General features: G+C 43.6%; 1 pseudogene across 1 annotated transcript in view; it reads right to left on the bottom strand.

Moving 5' to 3' along the window:
- Positions 1 to 2,072: 2,072 nt before the first annotated feature.
- Abcc1-ps1 (ATP binding cassette subfamily C member 1, pseudogene 1) overlaps positions 2,073 to 22,055 on the bottom strand; it is a 107,980-nt pseudogene continuing 87,997 nt past the window's right edge. Inside the window, exons 13-14 of the transcript XR_005490606.2 lie at positions 6,960 to 7,075; positions 2,073 to 4,168 (exon numbers count right to left, since the gene is read on the bottom strand). The product of XR_005490606.2 is annotated as an ATP binding cassette subfamily C member 1, pseudogene 1 (transcript). The remainder of the gene's footprint in view (positions 4,169 to 6,959; positions 7,076 to 22,055) is intronic.

Genomic DNA, 22,055 nt, shown 5'->3' with positions numbered 1-22,055 from the left:
TTCTGTTTTATGTTGTATGTAATTTTAAAAACACGATTACTCCGGCTAGGCTCTGGGAATAACAGCCACTCTCCAGCCATTTACTCAACCCCCACGGCTAGCTAATGCTTTTCCCATAAATGCTGAGAGCTGTGATTGCTGTACACTGACCATCCACACCCACAGCTAGCTCCGCCAAGCCTCTATCAACTGCCCCATGGCATGCCTTTTCTCCTGCCCACCTGAGTCACCATGGGTGAAAAACACCAAACAGCCTTAATATTTTAAAACCAGCCAGATGACATAACCGCTGGGGGTGGAATCTATTGTCCTAAACTCATTAGCTATCTATATAAGAATTTTTCCGGTGGTGGAAGCTACCACAGGTTCCAATAGCCCCCAAGCCTATGTGGTGTCCATCCTCCTCTCTCCAAAGTCTGGCTGGAAAGCCCACTCCCTACCTCATCTCCTCTTCCCCCTGGGACCCGGAAATTCCACCTCTATATCTTCATCCAGTGATTAGCTTCTGCTGTCTTTATTGACATATCAGCTCCTCCCCCTACAGCATCTACCTCCTATCAATAACCCCATTATTACTTACTATGTTTCATCTGGGTTTCTCTTAATTCCAATTAGTCATCCCTCTGGACCACATTGACCCAGAACACCAGGGTATTCTCCTATCCCATAGTCTCAATCTCTCTCTCTCTCTCTCTCTCTCTCTCTCTCTCTCTCTCTCTCTCTCTCTCCCCTGCACATTCTTACTATTTGATGGTGGCTCCTCTCTCTCCTCTCCCCTAAACCCTGCCTATCTCTCTCTCTTCTCTCCAGCTATTGACTGCTGGCATCTTTATTTACCAATCAGAATTATCTGGGGGATGGGTTGGGGATTTAGCTCAGTGGTAGAGCACTTGCCTAGGAAGCGCAAGGCCCTGGGTTCGGTCCCCAGCTCCGAAAAAAAAAAAAAGAATTATCTGGGGGTAGGTTCCCAGAAGGTACATGCAGACTCCAGATCTTGGGGGTCAGCACTTAGCATTACAATAAACAGCAAAAGACAAAACCTCAGCAAACATGTACACATTGCTGATCTGGTTCAGACAACTTCAACCTGTAATAAGTAAATATGGCTGTTTTGTGATAAATGCACAACAGATTAAGCTTCAGTAGCAGTATATTTACTTTTGCCAAAATCACAGCACTCATGATTCAAATTCTGCAAGGCTCATTCATTGAACTCTGAATTCATGTGCATGAACTGTGGGAAGCTCTTGCCTATAGACACAACACTAATGGTGCATGTTCTGCAAGAAGCTCATGCTTGTAATCCAGCAATCATGCACCATGATCTTTAGATGCATGCCTGCAATGCAGGACTCATAGTGCTGGTACTTTGTGAAGCACTGGCCTGTAAGCCAGCACTCAGGATAAATGTACTGTGGGACACTCATACCTGTAATTCAGTGCATTCTGAGAGAAGCTCATGTTAATAACCCTGCATTCATGAATGTACAATGGGAGGCTCACACCCATAAGCCAGCACTCAGGGTACATGTGTTAGGTTTTAAATCTTGGTCCGTGCTAGGACAAAAGACACTCAGGCACCATGGTTCCACGTGGAGAGGTTTAATGAGAGAAGAGTAGAAGAAGAGAGGAAAGGCAGCCAGCCACGGGGCACATGGAGGGGGGTGATAGGGAAGGGGCAAGAGCAGCAAAGAACAAAGAGCAAGAAGGGGTAAGAGAGAGAAGAGGAAGAGAGAGGGCAAGCAGCCTCTTATATAGTCAGGCACAGCTGGCTGTTGCCAGGCAACTGTGGGGCTGAGCATACCTGGTTGTTACCAGGTAATTGTGGGGGTGGAGCTTAGACAGAATACCAATGGCATGTGCTGTGGCAGGTTGACACCTATAGCCCAGAACTTGCCATGTATGTATTGTGAGAGACTCACACTTGTAACTTAGCACTCACTGTTTATGTATTTTAGGAGAGTCTGCCACTTTCTCTTCTCTCCTTTAGCCCTTTTCTTCCTTTCTCCTCTTCCTCCCCTCTCATTTTCTCACTCCTCTCTCTATGCCCTCTCTTTTTTTCCTCAACTCTCTTTCCCTCATTTCTCTCCTCACTCCACAATCTTTCTGTTTTCACTTTCTCCCTGCCTTCTCTCCTCTTTTATTTTCTCTTCTCTTTCTCTTCTCTCTCCTCTCACTTCTCTTTCTCCCTCTCTCACACTCCCCTCTCTCTCCTGTGTGCCTTCTTTCATATACTTCACTCTCATATCTCAGGTTTCTCACCTCATACTCCCTCCTCTCTGTCTATCCAAGCTATCTCCCTCTTTTCTTTCCCCCACTTCCCTTGGTCATTTCACAAGTAAGTATTAGACAAGAGCACAGAGATAAGAAAGATAAACTACTACAGCTGTGCACATGGGTGTACTGGTACAGAAGCAAACACTGATACTCCTGAAGTACATGCAAACATACTGGAACAGCACTGTTCATGGATGTACTAGAAAGCAGTAGACACGATTGTACTTATAGCACTACACATGAATGTCTTCATACAGTCTTAAACATAGTGAGGATGTAGAGTGCTCTACACTGATATTACTGTGTACTTCTGTAATAATGGCAGTAGCACTTCTAGTTTTGCTAAGACACTAATGTGCAGTGCTTTAGTAAGAGATAAGTGTGTGGTGTTATACTAATGCATCCAAGTGCAGTTCTCCGGGCATATATCTATGTGTAACTCCTGCCTAGGACTTCCTTGGGTGTTTGTTTACTAGTACTCCCAAATGTCCCTATATGGTATGGTAATATCTACTTCTGTAATACTGCACCTGTGTATTTGGGTATAATAGTTTATCCATGTATAAAGTTGTGCAACTACATCCATAAGTACTTCTCTACTAGTAAACCCATGCATACTTCTTTATTAGTACATACATGAACATATCTGTAGTAGTACAATACACTGGCTCAATCATGTGCACTTCTGTACTAATATACCAGTGAGTAGTGCTCTATTATTGCATCTGCGTGTACTCTGTACCAGTAAATCCATGTGCTTTGTTGTAGTGCCAGGTGTGCTTTATACTATTACATTCTTGTATACTGTTTTGCTGTTTTAGTATATTTCAGAAGCTTGAGGCTCTGAGAGGCAAGGCACTGTTGAGGAGTTTGGGGGGACAGCTTCTCTTATCCATGCCCACCTACCCCAGGCCCCATGGAGATGGTCCATCTATGTAGCCCAGCCTCCATAGCCTTATGGGGAAAAGGTCTAGTTCTAGGACTTTGGCCTGGGACACTCACCAGAATTGCCACTGGTTGTGCAGGGTATGTCCCTAAAGATATACAGAGGGAGGTGAGTGTTTTCCCAATACACACTTGTGAGCACCTGGATCCAAGTCAAGGCTCCTACCTCGGTTTCTGAGCTTCCCAGCTAGCAGTCACTGACTGGGATTCTCTTCTGCCCAGATTTGCCTCTGTGGGTGGCTTCCCCTAACTGGCCTTCATTTCCCTTGATGTCTTCTAATAAGGGGCATGTTGGGCTGCATAGAACGATGGGTGAGGAATATATGAGGGAAGCTAGGGCATAGGAAAGAACAAGATGAATGGATATGGTGTGGAATGACTAGAAAGAAAGATTTGGAGTGCATGAAGAAAATTGATGACTTGATGAATGGGTACAAGAAAGGATAAGAGCATGAAGGAGGAGTCACGAATTAAATGGGGTGTGGAGTAATTGAAAAGTATGCCTAGAAGGATAGAGAGTGATTGAGGAGGAGGCTAGAGCATAGAGCAAAGGCAAGAGGCAAAAATGCCTGGTGGAGGAGAAGCTAGAGAATGCCCAGATAGAAGGTGGAATAGACTGATGGATGGTTGTGTTGAAGGGGCCAGGGTTAAAGAATGGTGAGAAGAGGGATAAGTCTCCGGCAGAAAAAAGAAGAAAAAACCTTTTATATCTATGAACTCTAGAGACTGGAGCAGACCAGCTTGGTGTGGGCCTTTCACCCTCCTATTATCTGGCAGGTGGGCATTGTGGGCAGGACAGAGGCCAGGAAATCCTCCTTGGCTGGAACTTGCTGCAGCTTCAGTTGGCAACCGAGGATGGTCTCTGTAAGAGGGTCTCCGTCACCCATGTGGGGCTGCACCATACTGTGGTCCTTAATCACCATCATCCTTCAGGTGAGGCCTGGTACTGTGGAGATGAGGAAGTGGAGGTGGGAGTTATGCTATGGCCTGTTCTGACCCTGAATCGCTTCTGCCAGGACCTTGTCCTGACCCCAGGCTCCCCATGGATGAATCTGTTCCTGCTTCAGGAACACACAGATGAAGACAATTGGATAGCCCTGGAAACAGTTCAGACCAAGGCCTTCATAACAAGACTATCAGGCCATCTGCTATACAAATGTATTGGCCAGGAAGATGACCTAAAATATGTCTATCCACCAGTAGAATGACCAGCAGGAAGTTGGAAACGGAAGGGACATTCCTGCGCTCTGAGCAGGCTCTAGGGGATCCTTGACCCCCTTTTTGCAATCCAGGTCCTAATTCTTCACCCACAGCCCATGCCACAGAATCTCTTTGCCATGTTCCTTTTCCTGTAGCAAAAGTCAATCTAGACTCTTTATCTCACTTTGTTTTTTGCTATAAAAATACCATGCTTGATGTTTAACACTAATTTCACATGTGTGGCAGCTAAGTAATAGTGTGTTCTTTTCCTAAAGTGTGTATATCTTGATCAGTAGGTTCCCCATCATTCATATGGTGCTGTACCACATACTTAATTGGTCTTAATTCCCACCATCCTTCAGATGAAGCCTGGTACCGTAAAGAGGAGGTGGGGTGCATACACACACACACACACACACACACACACACACACACACACACACACACTCAGGAGGAAGGGAGGGAGGGAAGGGGGGAGGGAGGGAGGGAGGGAGGGGAAGGGGGAGGGAGTGTTCAATCTTGGGTGTATTCATCGATTACTTTCCACCTTAGTTTTTGAGACAGGGTCTCTCACAGGACTTGAGGATCATTGATTCTTCTAGACTGGTTGGCCAATAAGCCCCAGAGATCCTTCTGTCTCTGCTTCTCCAGAGTTGGGATAACAGGTGCATGCCATTGTGCCCAGCTTTTTTTGTGATGTTGGGGATCAGAACTTGGGTTCTCATGTGTATATACCAGACATTTTGCTCACTGAGCAATATTTCCAGTAATGTCTTTTGCTAAAATATTTTAAGCAAGAAATACACATAACATAAATTTTATCATCATACTTACATTTTTCAGTACAGGGCAGTTAACCAAAGGGCTTGCGCATGCTGAGTAAGTGTCCCACCACTGCACTACAGTGCCTATGGGTTGGCCCATAGCCTTTCCTGAATATTACTTAGCACTGTGAAGTAGCCTAATGCATAGCTTGGTCTGGTGGGACAGGCTTGTGATCCCAGAACTCAAGAAACAGAGGCAGAAAGATTCCAAGTCTGAAGCCAGTCTGAACTATACAGTGAGACACAAGAAAAGAAGAAAAGGAAAAGAGGAGGGAGGAGGAAGAGGAGGATGCAGCATTGTGTCTGATACCTTAAGACCAGACTCAGGAGGAAAGCAGATATTTGAATGCAAGGAATGGTCTACATAGTCTGTGCCTGGCCAGCCAGGGCTAAGTACCTGGTCTGAAACAAAACAAAAAGGTGACATTATTAACCTTTGTGGCTGATATCTACATAAACACTTAACATGTTGGCTGGAGGCTATAGGAGAGGACTAGAAATCAGGAGTTGGGGTGATGCTCAGCGGATAAGTGCTTGCTGTGCAAGAGTGAGATGAAGACAATCACCCATGTAAATGTCAGTGGGTGTAGCAGTTGACTATAATCATAGTGTTCAGGAGTCAGAGACAGATCTCTGGGACAAACTAGCTAGCTAGACTAGTTGAAACAGCTGGATCTGCACTCGAGGAGAGACCCTGCTATTAACTGGAAAAATGATTGAGGAAGACATCTGATATCAGCCTCTGGTGACATGTACCTGAAGGTATGTGTCCACACACATGTGCACAGTACACATGAAGAAGGAAGGAAGGAAGAAAGGAAGGAAGGAAGGAAGGAAGGAAGGAAGGAAGGAAGGAAGGGAGGGAGGGAGGAAGGAAGGATGGGAGGGAGGGAGGGAGGAAGGAAGGAAGGAAGGAAGGAAGGAAGGAAGGAAGGAAGGAAGGAAGGGAGGAAGGGAGAAAAGCAAGGTTTTACAGGTTGGGAAATAATGGCACCTACGTGAATGATTTGCCTACAGTCAACCTACAGCAAGACAACAGAAATCAAAGTCCCCAAGCCCTGGGGACTTTGGTCCTCATGGTGGTGACAACACACACAAGCACCATCAGCAGTGGCCCCCCAGAGCCTGCTTGTAGAAAAGGATAATCTAACTGATGACATCTACCTGCAGTTTATTCACAGCATGGGTCAGATGCAGCTTTCATGCCTGGTATGTGCTCTTCTCTAAAAAACCCAGGTCTTTATACTGTATGAGGGCACTGCCTCATAGAGCCATGGACAAAGATGCAGATGAAGGAAGTCTTTGGCCACTCATTTAAGTGCATAGTAATGCCTTTGCTCTGTGACAGACTGTGCCAGGTAAGGTGTTCTGCCTGACAGTGATGCACAGGGCCATCGCAAATAATTTGTTCATCTGAAAATGTCCTGGGATGAATTACAAAGTGCCCACTGTGCAGGGGGAATAACCAAGGCCCCAGGGGAAGGAATTTGGTTGCAGGAAGCTAAGGGTCAGGAAGCTGTCCAGAAAATTGAGGGAGCATATTTAGAGCAGACCTGAGCTTTCAACTCATAAAGCCCTCAGCTTTTATCCCAAGAACTGTTCCACATCTCTCTTCCTTGCAGGTCATAGATAGATGACAGAGAATAGCATTCCAGCCCACCTTCTGGCCCAGAAAGGTCTGTTTTACAGGCTAGCCCAGGAGTCACGACTCACCTGGGTTGGGACTCTTTGACAGCCCCCTTGGAGCGAGACATAGATCCTGCAGTGGCGGTAGATGACAGAGACCCAGGGGCCTTCAATGTGCCACAAGGTGCCCAATCTAGATTCCTCTACAGGTGGAAAATGACAGAGAAAGTAACAGATTATTGATTAATACCAGACCTGGAAGAACCCAGCATGTCCAGATTGATCTGAACAAGGCCTGCACATCCATGCTCACCCTACAACCAAAGTGGACAGTGACTCTCAGCCCTAGCTGTCTACTTTAAGTCCACACCCACCCCAGGCCAATCAAGTTGTCTGCTCTGAACCTTGGTTGATGGTGTGCGCATTCACCAACTCCCCGTATTTTGAGGTCATTTTAGATTTCACATGAAATTTTAAGAAATCACACAGAGAGAACCCACAGCCCTCTGCCATGTTTGTTTCAGGGATGTCCAACTCTAGGACAAGTTCAAATGGTACACTGAGACCGAACACACTTACATATCCTCTATTGCTTGTGTCTTGTGTGAATCCAGTGATTTTTTTTTATTAACTTGAATATTTCTTATATACATTTCGAGTGTTATTCCCTTTCCCGGTTTCCAGGCAAACATCCCCCTCCCCCCTCCCCTTCTTTATGGGTGTTCCCCTCCCCCCATTGCCGCCCTCCCCCCACCAGTCTAGTTCACTGGGGGTTCAGTCTTAGCAGGACCCAGGGCTTCCCCTTCCACTGGTGCTCTTACTAGGATATTCATTGCTACCTATGAGGTCAGAGTCCAGGGTCAGTCCATGTATAGTCTTTAGGTAGTGGCTTAGTCCCTGGAAGCTCTGGTTGCTTGGCATTTTTGTTCATATGGGGTCTCGAGCCCCTTAAAGCTCTTCCAGTTCTTTCTCTGATTCCTTCAACAGGGGTCCTATTCTCAGTTCAGTGGTTTGCTGCTGGCATTCGCCTCTGTATTTGCTGTATTCTGGCTGTGTCTCTCAGGACTGATCTACATCTGGCTCCTGTCGGCCTGCACTTCTTTGCTTCATCCATCTTGTCTAATTGGGTGGCTGTATATGTATGGGCCACGTGTGGGGTGTGCTCTGAATGGGTGTTCCTTCTGTGTCTGTTTTAATCTTTGCCTCTCTATTCCCTGCGAAGGATATTCTTGTTCCCCCTTGTAAAGAAGGAGTGAAGCATTCACATTTTGATCATCTCTCTTGAGTTTCATGTGTTCTAGGCATCTAGGTAATTCAAGCATTTGGGCTAATAGCCACTTATCAATGAGTGCATACCATGTGTGTTTTTCTGTGATTGGGTTACCTCACTCAGGATATTTTCCAGTTCCAACCATTTGCCTAAGAATTTCATAAAGGTCATTGTTTTTGATAGCTGAGTAATATTCCATTGTGTAGATGTACCACATTTTCTGTACCCATTCCTCTGTTGAAGGGAATTTGGGTTCTTTCCAGCTTCTGGCTATTATAAATAAGGCTGCGATGAACATAGTGGAGCACGTGACATTTTTATATGTTGGGGCATCTTGTGGGTATATGCCCAAGAGAGGTATAGGTGGATCCTCAGACAGTTCAATGTCCAATTTTCTGAGGAACCTCCAGACTGATTTCCAGAATGGTTGTACCAGTCTACAATCCCACCAACAATGGAGGAGTGTTCCTCTTTCTCCGCATCCTCGTCAGCATCTGCTGTCATCTGAGTTTTTGATCTTAGCCATTCTCACTGGTGTGAGGTGAAATCTCAGGGTTGTTTTGATTTGCATTTCCCTTATGACTAAAGATGTTGAACATTTCTTTAGGTGTTTCTCGGCCATTCGGATTTCCTCAGCTGTGAATTCTTTGTTTAGCTCTGAACCCCATTTTTCAATAGGGTTATTTGTCTCTCTGCGGTCTAACTTCTTGAGTTCTTTGTATATTTTGGATATAAGGCCTCTATCTGTTGTAGGATTGGTAAAGATCTTTTCCCAATCTGTTGGTTGCCGTTTTGTCCTAACCACAGTGTCCTTTGCCTTACAGAAGCTTTGCAGTTTTATGAGATCCCATTTGTCGATTCTTGATCTTAGAGCATAAGCCATTGGTGTTTTGTTCAGGAAATTTTTTCCAGTGCCCATGTGTTCCAGATGCTTCCCTAGTTTTTCTTCTATTAGTTTGAGTGTATCTGGTTTGATGTGGAGGTCCTTGATCCACTTGGACTTAAGCTTTGTACAGGGTGATAAGCATGGATCGATCTGCATTCTTCTACATGTTGACCTCCAGTTGAACCAGCACCATTTGCTGAAAATGCTATCTTTTTTCCATTTGATGGTTTTGGCTCCTTTGTCAAAAATCAAGTACCCATAGGTGTGTGGGTTTATTTCTGGGTCTTCAATTCTGTTCCATTGGTCTATCTGTCTGTCTCTGTACCAATACCATGCAGTTTTTATCACTATTGCTCTGTAATACTGCTTGAGTTCAGGGATAGTGATTCCCCCTGAAGTCCTTTTATTGTTGAGGATAGTTTTAGCTGTCCTGGGTTTTTTGTTATTCCAGATGAATTTGCAAATTGTTCTGTCTAACTCTTTGAAGAATTGGATTGGTATTTTGATGGGGATTGTATTGAATCTGTAGATTGCTTTTGGTAAAATGGCCATTTTTACTATATTAATCCTGCCAATCCATGAGCATGGGAGATCTTTCCATCTTCTGAGGACTTCTTCAATTTCTTTCTTCAGAGTCTTGAAGTTCTTATTGTACAAATCTTTTACTTGCTTGGTTAAAGTCACACCGAGGTACTTTATGTTATTTGGGTCTATTATGAAGGGTGTCATTTCCCTAATTTCTTTCTCGGCTTGTTTCTCTTTTGTGTAGAGGAAGGCTACTGACTTATTTGAGTTAATTTTATACACAGCCACTTTGCTGAAGTTGTTTATCAGCTTTAGGAGTTCTCTGGTGGAACTTTTGGGATCACTTAAATATACTATCATATCATGTGCAAATAGTGATATTTTGACTTCTTCTTTACCAATCTGTATCCCCTTGACCTCCTTTTGTTGTCTGATTGCTCTGGCTAGAACTTCAAGAACTATATTGAATAAGTAGGGTATTCAAGTTCGTGGCCACCAGTGAATATATTATCATTTGAATTTTTTTTTTACTACTGTTACTGAATTAGGAACTTGGTCTTTCAGTACTTTAATTGGTTGGCAGCATTTCTAAATAATTTTGAGTTTATCAACATTAGAAATATGTTTCCTCTGATGGAAAAAAGAGAGTGGGCAGCCTTGTCTAGTCCCTGATTTTAGTGGGATTGCTTCAAGTTTCTCTCCATTTAGTTTAATGTTAGCAACTGGTTTACTGTATATGGCTTTTACTATGTTTAGGTATGGGCCTTGAATTCCTATTCTTTCCAGGACTTTTATCATGAAGGGGTGTTGAATTTTGTCAAATGCTTTCTCAGCATCTAATAAAATGATCATGTGGTTTTGTTCTTTCAGTTTGTTTATATAATGGATCATGTTGATGGTTGTCCATATAGTAAACCATCCCTGCATGCCTGGGATGAAGCCTACTTGATCATGGTGGATGATTGTTTTGATGTGCTCTTGGATTCAGTTTGCCAGACTTTTATTGAGTATTTTTGCATCGATATTCGTAAGGGAAATTGGTCTGAAGTTCTCTTTCTTTGTTGGGTCTTTGTGTGGTTTAGGTATAAGAGTAATTGTGGCTAAAGAAGGTATTTGGTAGTGATCCATCTGTTTCAATTTTGTGGAATAGTTTGGATAGTATTGGTATGAGGTCTTCTATGAAGGTCTGATAGAATTCTGCACTAAACCCGTCTGGACCTGGGCTCTTTTTGGTTGGGAGACCTTTAATGACTGCTTCTATTTCCTTAGAAGTTATGGGGTTGTTTAACTGGTTTATCTGTTCCTGATTTAACTTCGGTACCTGGTATCTGTCTAGGAAATTGTCCATTTCCTGCAGATTTTCAAGTTTTGTTGAATATAGGCTTTTATAGTAAGATCTGATGATTTTTTGAATTTCCTCTGAATCTGTAGTTATGTCTCCCTTTTCATTTCTGATTTTGTTAATTTGGATACACTCTCTGTGTCCTCTCGTTAGTCTGGCTAAGGGTTTATCTATCTTCTTGATTTTCTCAAAGAACCAACTTTTGGTTCTGTTGATTCTTTCTATGGTCCTTTTTGTTTCTACTTGGTTGATTTCAGCTCTGAGTTTGATTATTTCCTGCCTTCTACTCCTCCTGGGTGTATTTGCTTCTTTTTGTTCTAGAGCTTTTAGGTGTGCTGTCAAGGTCCTGACATATACTCTTTCCTATTTCTTTCTGCAGGCACTCATCACTATGAATTTTCCTCTTAGCACAGCTTTCATTGTGTCCCATAAGTTTGGCTATGTTGTACCTTCATTTTCATTAAATTCTAAAAAGTCTTTAATTTCTTTCTTTATTTCTTCCTTGACCAGGTTATCATTGAGTAGAGCATTGTTCAATTTCCACGTATATGTGGGCATTCTTCCCTTATTGTTATTGAAGACCAGTTTTAGGCCGTGGTGGTCTGATAGCACGCATGGGATTATCTCTATCTTTCTGTACCTGTTGAGGCCCGTTTTTTGACCAATTATATGGTCAATTTTGGAGAAAGTACCATGAGGAGCTGAGAAGAAGGTATATCCTTTTGCTTTAGGATAGAATGTTCTATAAATATCTGTTAAGTCCATTTGGCTCATGACTTCTCTTAGTCTGTCTACGTCTCTGTTTAATTTCTGTTTCCATGATCTGTCCATTGATGAGAGTGGGGTGGTGAAGTCTCCTACTATTATTGTGTGAGGTGCAATGTGTGTTTTGAACTTTAGTAAGGTTTCTTTTATGTATGTAGGTGCCCTTGAATTTGGGGCATAGATATTTAGGATTGAGAGTTCATCTTGGTGGATTTTTCCTCTGATGAATATGAAGTGTCTTTCCTTATCTTTTTTGATGAATTTTAGTTGAAAATTGATTTTATTTGATATTAGAATGGCTACTCCAGCTTGCTTCTTCTGACCATTTGCTTGGAAAGTTGTTTTCCAGCCTTTCACTCTGAGGTAGTGTCTGTCTTTGTCTCTGAGCTGTGTTTCCTGTAGGCAGCAGAATGCAGGGTCCTCGTTGCGTATCCAGTTTGTTAATCTATGTCTTTTTATTGGGTAGTTGAGGCCATTGATGTTGAGAGATATTAAGGAATAGTGATTATTGCTTCCTGTTATATTCATATTTGGATGTGAGGTTATGTTTGTGTGCTTTTCTTCTCTTTGTTTTGTTGCCAAGACAATTAGTTTCTTGCTTCTTCTAGGGTATAGCTTGCCTCCTTATGTTGGGCTTTACCATTTATTATCCTTTGTAGGGCTGGATTTGTGGAAAGACATAGTCAATTGATTTTGTCATGGAATGTCTTGGTTTCTCCATCTATGTTAATTGAGAGTTTTGCAGGATACAGTAACCTGGGCTGGCATTTGTGTTCTCTTAGGGTCGTTATGACATCTGTCCAGGATCTTCTGGCTTTCATAGTTTCTGGCGAAAAGTCTGGTGTGATTCTGATAGGTCTGCCTTTATATGTTACTTGACCTTTTTCCCTTACTGCTTTTAATATTCTTTCTTTATTTTGTGCATTTGGTGTTTTGACTATTATGTGATGGGAGGTGTTTCTTTTCTGGTCCAATCTATTTGGAGTTCTGTAGGCTTCTTGTATGCCTATGGGTATCTCTTTTTTTAGGTTAGGGAAGTTTTCTTCTATGATTTTGTTGAAGATATTTACTGGTCCTTTGAGCTGGGAGTCTTCACTCTCTTCTATACCTATTATCCTTAGTTTTGATCTTCTCATTGAGTCCTGGATTTCCTGTATGTTTTGGACCAGTAGCTTTTTCTGCTTTACATTATCTTTGACAGTTGAGTCAATGATTTCTATGGAATCTTCTGCTCCTGAGATTCTCTCTTCCATCTCTTGTATTCTGTTGGTGAAGCTCGTATCTACAGCTCCTTGTCTCCTCGTTTGGTTTTCTATATACAGGGTTGTTTCCATGTGTTCTTTCTTGATTGCTTCTATTTCCATTTTTAATTCCTTCAATTGTTTGATTGTGTTTTCCTGGAATTCTTTCAGGGATTTTTGTGACTCCTCTCTATGGGCTTCTACTTGTTTATTTATGTTTTCCTGGAATTCTTTCAGGCATTTTTGCGATTCCTCTCTGTAGGCTTCTACTTGTTCTCTAAGGGAGTTCTTCACGTCTTTCTTGAAGTCCTCCAGCATCATGATCAAATATGATTTTGAAACTAGATGGTGCTTTTCTGGTGTGTTTGGATTTCCATGTTTGTTTTGGTGGGAGAATTGGGCTCCAATGATGCCATGTAGTCTTGGTTTCTGTTGCTTGGGTTCCTGTTCTTGCCTCTCGCCATCAGATTATCTCTAGTGTTACTTTGTTCTGCTATTTCTGACAGTGGCTAGACTGTCCTATAAGCCTGTGTGTCAGGAGTGCTGTAGACCTGTTTTCCTGTTTTCTTTCAGCCAGTTATGGGGACAGAGTGTTCTGCTTTCGGGCGTGTAGTTTTTCCTATCTACAGGTCTTCAGCTGTTCCTGTGGACCTGTGTCTGGTGTTCACCAGGAAGGTCACTTGCAGCAGAAAAGTTGGTCTTACCTGTGGTCCCGAGGCTCAAGTTTGCCCATGGGGTGCTGCTTACGAGCTCTCTGAGGCGGCAGCAACCAGGAAGATCTGCGCTGCCGTTTCCGGGAGCCTCCGTGCACCAGGGTTCCAGATGGCGTTTGGTGTTTTCCTCTGGCGTCAGAGATGTGTGCAGAGTGCAGTCTCTTCTGGTTTTCCAGGCCTGTCTGCCTCTCTGTAGGTTTAGCTCTCCCTCCCACGGGATTTGGGTGGCGAGAACTGTTTATCCGGTCTGTCCCTTCAGGTTACGGCGGTGTCTCAGGCGCAGCGTTCCTGCCGCTCCTGGGCCCTCCCCCATGGGAACCCAGAGGCCATATACAGTTTCCTCTTGGGCCAGGGATGTGGGCAGGGGTGGGCAGTGTTGGTGGTCTCTTCCACTCTGCAGCCTCAGGAGTACCCACCTGACCAGGAGGTGAGGTCTCTCTCCCACGGAGTTTGGGAGCAGAGAGCTGCTGCGGGCCGGGATCCGCAGGTTTGGGACTCCCGGTAAACACAGGAAGTGCCCGGTCCTAGAGGAATTTTGCCTCTGTGTGTCCTGAGTCCACCAGGCAGGTCTCATGCAGCAGAAAAGTTGGTCTTACCTGTGTCCCAAGGCTCAAGTTTGCCCGTGGGGTGCTGCCTACGAGCTCTGTGAGGCGGCAGCAACCAGGAAGATCCGCGCTGCCGTTTCTGGGAGCCTCCGTGCACCAGGGTTCCAGATGGCGTTTGGTGTTTTCCTCTGGCATCAGATGTGTGCAGAGTGCAGTCTCTTCTGGTTTCCCACCCAGTGCTTTTTGATGCCATTTTGTGAGACAAGGTTTCATGAAGCCCAGGCTGGCCCTAAATTCTCTTTGTAGTTGAGGATGGCCTTGAATTTCAGATGTTCCTACCTCCAACTCCCAAGTGCTGGTATTACAGGCCTGTCTTTCCACAACATAATTATGGGGCTCAAACCCAAGGTATTATGCATGCTACATAAGCACTCTACCAACTGCAATACATCCCCACCTCAGGATTCAGTTCTATATCTATTTATATTTGTAAAATTGTGAGTCTCTCACTATGTTGCCCAGGCTGGGCAAACTGGAGTTCCTCCTGTCTCAGCATCTAGAGTGCTGGAATAATAGGATTGTCCCACTCTACTCACCTTGATTGATCACTGTTACCTAGCAACATCATGACCACTGTCGGCTGCAGTCCAGGGCTGGTGGGTCCTGTACATACTAAGTATGTTGAACAGTATCCCTGGGTTCTACTTAGAGATGTCCCTCTGTCACTGTGGCAAAGCAATTCTCACATACATATGGTCCCTGGATCCAATCACTGGTCTTATCTGCCCTACTCACTAATACATAGGCAATTACTATGTTGGGATCAGGAAAGGACTCAAACCTGCTTCTAGGATACAGCACCTGCTTTACCCCACCCATGATGTCCCACTCTGAAACAGGGCTTTTAGGGCTCCCCTTCATCCCAGATTGATCCCCTTTTGTGGGTATGGCCAAGAGTTCATTCAGAGCCTCATCACCGTGGCTGCCTTTGTTGTACAGAAGAAAAAACTGAAACTAGAAAGTGATGCCTAGTGACCAAGGGGAAACTTGCTCTTGGGATTCTAACCACTCAGGTACAGTCCTGTTGTCAATTCTGCTCTGGAAGAAGCAGAAATGGGGCACCACAACACTTAGTCTGCCACTCCAATGCTTGGACTCAGGCAGAGGCTGCTTTGTCTGTATGTCCAGCTCACATTGATCTAGGAATAGAGCCTGGGCCATAGGGTATTCGGCACATGACAACACCAGGTAAGTCAGTAGGGTGGTTAGCCATTAATCCCTCAAGCCAAGCTCTCCTGCTACAGGCCCCACCTGGTGGCAGGAACAGGCATCAGCCCCAGCAAGCCACAGCCTCTAGATGTCACTCTAGGCCTTTTTCTTTTCTTTCTTTTCTGTGATGCTGGGCATGGAAGTTATGCAGGGCAAACATCGAGCCACCTCCTGGATTGGCACTGACGGTGTCTCAGCTATACCAGAGTTGTCTTCCTGACCACAGCTACACCTGTGTGCCAGGCATGGATGTAAATGCAGGTAGCATAACCATTCAGGCAACTCAGCCCAAGGTAGGCACCATCCCTTCCTTCCCACTTCTCTTTAAGGCTATACTGACAGTCACTAAATCCCTTTGACAGAAAACTGAGGCCAGAGAATTTTAATACCAATCTCTGCCCAGAAGCCCACCTTTCCAACAATCCAACTTCCTCAGCACATGCCCAGAACTGAATTCCTTTCTAGATTCCTTCCTCAAAGGCAGAGGCTAGGGACAAGCTTCCTTTCCTTCTTGAAGTAAGAGATTTGTTTAAGAAGTTATAGGTTTAGTGTGCCTCCAGAACTTTGCACAGTGCAAAACAAAGACACTCAATACATATTGACCGAGGGAACCAGGGACAGGCAGTATTAGATAATACAACCGTTCTGATGGCAAGTGGTCTTGGGGCCCAGGAACTGACCTCTGGCACCATAGCACCATCTACAGTTTCTAGATACGTCACATTCAAAAGGCCCTAGTAGCAATGGGCCTAGGCTCTGTGTGGGAGCTGCAGGAGGTGCTCTAGATTACACTGAGCCTGAAGAAAACACAGCAGAGGCCCATGAAACAAAGTTGGTTTGAACAGGACCTGGGAGAGAACACGAGGATGTATCGACTTATGTATTCGTGGAGTTGGTATGGCTTCTGGGCAGAAGATAGTGTGGCTGGGTGGAATGGCTAAGGGCAGGCCCTGGGAGAGCAGATTAAACTTGACCCCAGAACCCAGTGCCCTATCCCAGCTCTTCCCTCAGTGATCACTGAAGACTGTTGAAGATCTGACCTGAGACTGAGGCTCGGAAACATACCCTGCATGTAAGGTCCAAGCCAAATCAACTGGGCCCAGATAGTGCTGAGTCTTATGGTCAGGGATCCGTAACTCCACTGCTTTGTCTGAGGCAGACCTATGGTTTCAGTGAGGGACAGCAATGGCAGTATACATGTGCCTAGAGCATGGTCTTGGGGTGTGGTCCACAGTTTGCTGCTCTCTCTGGGGGACATTCTTCACTACCCATACTCACCTAGACCAACTTGGAAAGCCAGCACTCAGTCTCACTTCCCCACTTCCAAACCATGGGTGAAGCCATGGAGAAAACATCCTGTGAGCAGTTTACTCCCCTATTTCCTTTGTATTTTGGTTGTGGCTAAGCACACAGCTGACTTTGACAATGGACTGTGAGGGGACACTTGTCCCCTCCAGTTTTAGAAATGGAAGAGAAGCTGATCGTCATCCACATTCTCTGATCTTCCACTAGGGGACCCAGTGGAAAGACACAATGAATTTGGTTTTTACTCTGGAGAAGAGCCCAACTCTTTAGAGATGTCAAACCTGTGTCCATTTTGTGGGCACCTGTAGCCCAGAGGCTGCTTGGTATTTTTCTCTACCTTTTAAAAAGTTATTTTATGGGCTGGAGAGATGGCTCAGCAGTTAAGAGCACTGACTGCTCTTCCAGAGGTCCTGAGTTCAATTCCCAGCAACCACATGGTGGCTCACAACCATCTGTAATGGGATCTGATGCCCTCTTCTAGTGTGTTTGAAGACTCATAAAAATAAATCTTTAAAAAAATATATAAAAAAAGTTATTTTATGTGTATGGGCATTTTGTCTGCATATGATTCTGTGCACATTGATCAGAAGAAACTGGCGTTACAGACACTTATGAGTTGTGAGCTGCCATATAGGTGCTGGGAATTGAACCCAGGTCCTCTGGAAGAAGAGCTAATGCTCTAACCACTGAGCTGTCTCTTCAGTCTATCTTTTCTCTTATTCATTTTATTTGTTTTGTGAATGTGTGTAGGTTTGTGTTTAAATGCACATGAGTGAAGGTAAGACCAACTTTTCTGCTGCAAGAGACCTGCCTGGTGAACTCAGGACACACAGAGGCAAAATTCCTCTAGGACCAGGCACTTCCTGTGTTTACCGGGAGTCCCAAACCCGCGGATCCCGGCCCGCAGCAGATCTCTGCTCCCAAACCCTGTGGGAGAGAGACCTCACCCCCTGGTCAGGTGGGCACTCCTGAGGCTGCAGAGTGGAAGAGACCACCAACACTGCCCACCCCTGCCCACATCCCTGGCCCAAGAGGAAACTGTATATGGCAACTGGGTTCCAATAGAGGAGGGCCCAGGAGCAGCAGGACCGCTGTGTCTGAGGCACCACCAGAAACTGAAGGGACAGACTGGATAAACAGGTCTCTGCACCCAAATCCCATGGGAGGGAGAGCTAAACCTTCAGAGAGGCAGACACGCCTGGGAAACCAGAAGAGACTGCACTCTGCACACATCTCTGACGCCAGAGGAAAACACCAAACGCCATCTGGAACCCTGGTGCACAGAAGCTCCCGGAAAGGGTGGCACAGATCTTCCTGGTTGCTGCCGCCGTGGAGAGCTCATAAGCAACACCCCACGAGCAAACTTGAGCCTCGGGACCACAGGTAAGACCAACTTTCCTGCTGCAAGTGACCTGCCTGGTGAACACCAGACACAGGCCCACAGGAACTTCTGAAGACCTGTAGATAGGAAAAACTACACGCCCGAAAGCAGAACACTCTGTCCCCATAACTGGCTGAAAGAAAACAGGAAAACAGGTCTACAGCACTCCTGACACACAGGCTTATAGGACAGTCTAGCCACTGTCAGAAATAGCAGAACAAAGTAACACTAGAGATAATCTGATGGCGAGAGGCAAGCGCAGGAACCCAAGCGACAGAAACCAAGACTACATGGCATCATTGGAGCCCAATTCTCCCACGAAAACAAACATGGAAATCCAAACACACTAGAAAAGCACGATCTAGTTTCAAAATCATATTTGATCATGATGCTGGAGGACTTCAAGAAAGACGTGAACAACTCCCTTAGAGAAACACAGGAAAAGATTAATAAACAAGTAGACGCCTAGAGAGGAATCGCAAAAATCCCTGAAAGAATTCCAGGAAAACATAAATAAACAAGTAGAAGCCCATAGAGAGGAGTCACAAAAATCCCTGAAAGAATTCCAGGAAAACACAATCAAACAGTTGAAGGAATTAAAAGTGGAAATAGAAGCAATCAAGAAAGAACACATGGAAACAACCCTGGATATAGAAAACCAAAAGAAGAGACAAGGAGCTGTAGATACGAGCTTCACCAACAGAATACAAGAGATGGAAGAGAGAATCTCAGGAGCAGAAGATTCCATAGAAATCATTGACTCAACTGTCAAAGATAATGTAAAGCAGAAAAAGCTACTGGTCCAAAACATACAGGAAATCCAGGACCCAATGAGAAGATCAAACCTAAGGATAATAGGTATAGAAGAGAGTGAAGACTCCCAGCTCAAAGGATCAGTAAATATCTTCAACAAAATCATGGAAGAAAACTTCCCTAACCTAAAAAAAAAGAGATACCCATAGGCATACAAGAAGCCTACAGAACTCCAAATAGATTGGACCAGAAAAGAAACACCTCCCGTCACTAATAGTCAAAACACCAAACGCACAAAATAAAGAAAGAATATTAAAAGCAGTAAGGGAAAAAGGTCAAGTAACATATAAAGGCAGACCTATCAGAATCACACCAGACTTTTCGCCAGAGACTATGAAAGGCAGAAGATACTGGACAGATGTCATAACGACCCTAAGAGAACACAAATGCCAGCCCAGGTTACTGTATCCAGCAAAACTCTCAATTAAGATAGATGGAGAAACCAAGATATTCCATGACAAAACCAAATTTACACAATATCTTTCTACAAATCCAGCCCTACAAAGGATAATAAAGGGTAAAGCCCAACATAAGGAGGCAAGCTACAACCTAGAAGAAACAAGAAACTAATTGTCTTGGCAACAAAACAAAGAGAAGAAAAAGCACACAAACATAACCTCACATCCAAATATGAATATAACAGGAAGCAATAATCACTATTCCTTAATATCTCTCAACATCAATGGCCTCAACTACCCAATAAAAAGACATAGATTAACAAACTGGATGTGCAATGAGGACCCTGCATTCTCCTGCCTACAGGAAACACAGCTCGGAGACAAAGACAGACACTACCTCAGAGTGAAAGGCTGGAAAACAACTTTCCAACCAAATGGTTGGAAGAAGCAAGCTGGAGTAGCTATTCTAATATCAAATAAAATCAATTTCAACTAAAATTCATCAAAAAAGATAAGGAAGGACACTTCATATTCATCAAAGGAAAAATCCACCAAGATGAACTCTCAATCCTAAATATCTATGCCCCAAATACAAGGGCACCTACATACGTAAAAGAAACCTTAGTAAAGCTCAAAACACACATTGCACCTCACACATTAATAGTAGGAGACTTCAACACCCCACTCTCATCAATGGACAGATCATGGAAACAGAAATTAAACAGAGACATAGACAGACTAAGAGAAGTCTTGAGCCAAATGGACTTAACAGATATTTATAGAACATTCTATCCTAAAGCAAAAGGATATACCTTCTTCTCAGCTCCTCATGGTACTTTCTCCAAAATTGACCATATAATTGGTCAAAAAACGGGCCTCAACAGGTACAGAAAGATAGAATTAATCCCATGCGTGCTATCGGACCACCATGGCCTAAAACTGGTCTTCAATAACAATAAGGGAAGAATGCCCACATATACGTGGAAATTGAACAATGCTCTACTCAATGATAACCTGGTCAAGGAAGAAATAAAGAAAGAAATTAAAGGGGTTGGGGATTTAGCTCAGTGGTAGAGTGCTTGCCTAGGAAGCGCAAGGCCCTGGGTTCGGTCCCCAGCTCCAAAAAAAAGAACCAAAAAAAAAAAAAAAAGAAAGAAATTAAAGACTTTTTAGAATTTAATGAAAATGAAGGTACAACATACCCAAACTATGGGACACAATGAAAGCTGTGCTAAGAGGAAAACTCATAGTGCTGAGTGCCTGCAGAAAGAAACAGGAAAGAGCATATGTCAGCAGCTTGACAGCACACCTAAAAGCTCTAGAACAAAAAGAAGCAATTACACCCAGGAGGAGTAGAAGGCAGGAAATAATCAAACTCAGAGCTGAAAATCAACCAAGTAGAAACAAAAAGGACCATAGAAAAAATCAACCGAACCAAAAGTTGGTTCTTTGAGAAAATCAAAAAGATAGATAAACCCTTAGCCAGACTAACAAGAGGACACAGAGAGTGTGTCCAAATTAACAAAATCAGAAATGAAAAGGGAGACATAACTACAGATTCAGAGGAAATTCAAAAAATCATCAGATCTTACTATAAAAGCCTATATTCAACAAAACTTGAAAATCTGCAGGAAATGGACAATTTCCTAGACAGATACCAGGTACCGAAGTTAAATCAGGAACAGATAAACCAGTTAAACAACCCCATAACTCCTAAGGAAATAGAAGCAGTTATTAAAGGTCTCCCAACAAAAAAGAGCCCAGGTACAGACGGGTTTAGTGCAGAATTCTATCAGACCTTCATAGAAGACCTCATACCAATACTATCCAAACTATTCCACAAAATTGAAACAGATGTATCACTACCAAATACCTTCTATGAAGCCACAATTACTCTTATACCTAAACCACACAAAGACCCAACAAAGAAAGAGAACTTCAGACCAATTTCCCTTATGAATATCAACGCAAAAATAAAATTCTGGCAAACCGAATCCAAGAGCACATCAAAACAATCATCCACCATGATCAAGTAGGCTTCATCCCAGGCATGCAGGGATGGTTTAATATACGGAAAACCATCAACATGATCCATTATATAAACAAACTGAAAGAACAAAACCACATGATCATTTTATTAGATGCTGAGAAAGCATTTGACAAAATTCAACACCCCTTCATGATAAAAGTCCTGGAAAGAATAGGAATTCAAGGCCCATACCTAAACATAGTAAAAGCCATATACAGTAAACCAGTTGCTAACATTAAACTAAATGGAGAGAAACTTGAAGCAATCCCACTAAAATCAGGGACTAGACAAGGCTGCCCACTCTCTTTTTTCCATCAGAGGAAACATATTTCTAATGTTGATAAACTCAAAATTATTTAGAAATGCTGCCAACCAATTAAAGTACTGAAAGACCAAGTTCCTAATTCAGTAACAGTAGTAAAAAAAAAATTCAAATGATAATATATTCACTGGTGGCCATGAACTTGAATACCCTACTTATTCAATATAGTTCTTGAAGTTCTAGCCAGAGCAATCAAACAACAAAAGGAGGTCAAGGGGATACAGATTGGTAAAGAAGAAGTCAAAATATCACTATTCGCACGTGATATGATAGTATATTTAAGTGATCCCAAAAGTTCCACCAGAGAACTCCTAAAGCTGATAAACAACTTCAGCAAAGTGGCTGTGTATAAAATTAACTCAAATAAATCAGTAGCCTT

Source organism: Rattus norvegicus, chromosome 10 (assembly GCF_036323735.1).
Source record: "Rattus norvegicus strain BN/NHsdMcwi chromosome 10, GRCr8, whole genome shotgun sequence".
NCBI classification, from domain to species: Eukaryota; Metazoa; Chordata; class Mammalia; order Rodentia; family Muridae; genus Rattus; species Rattus norvegicus.
Note: the sequence above shows the minus strand (reverse complement) of the source record. Positions and strands in the feature narration are given on the sequence as shown.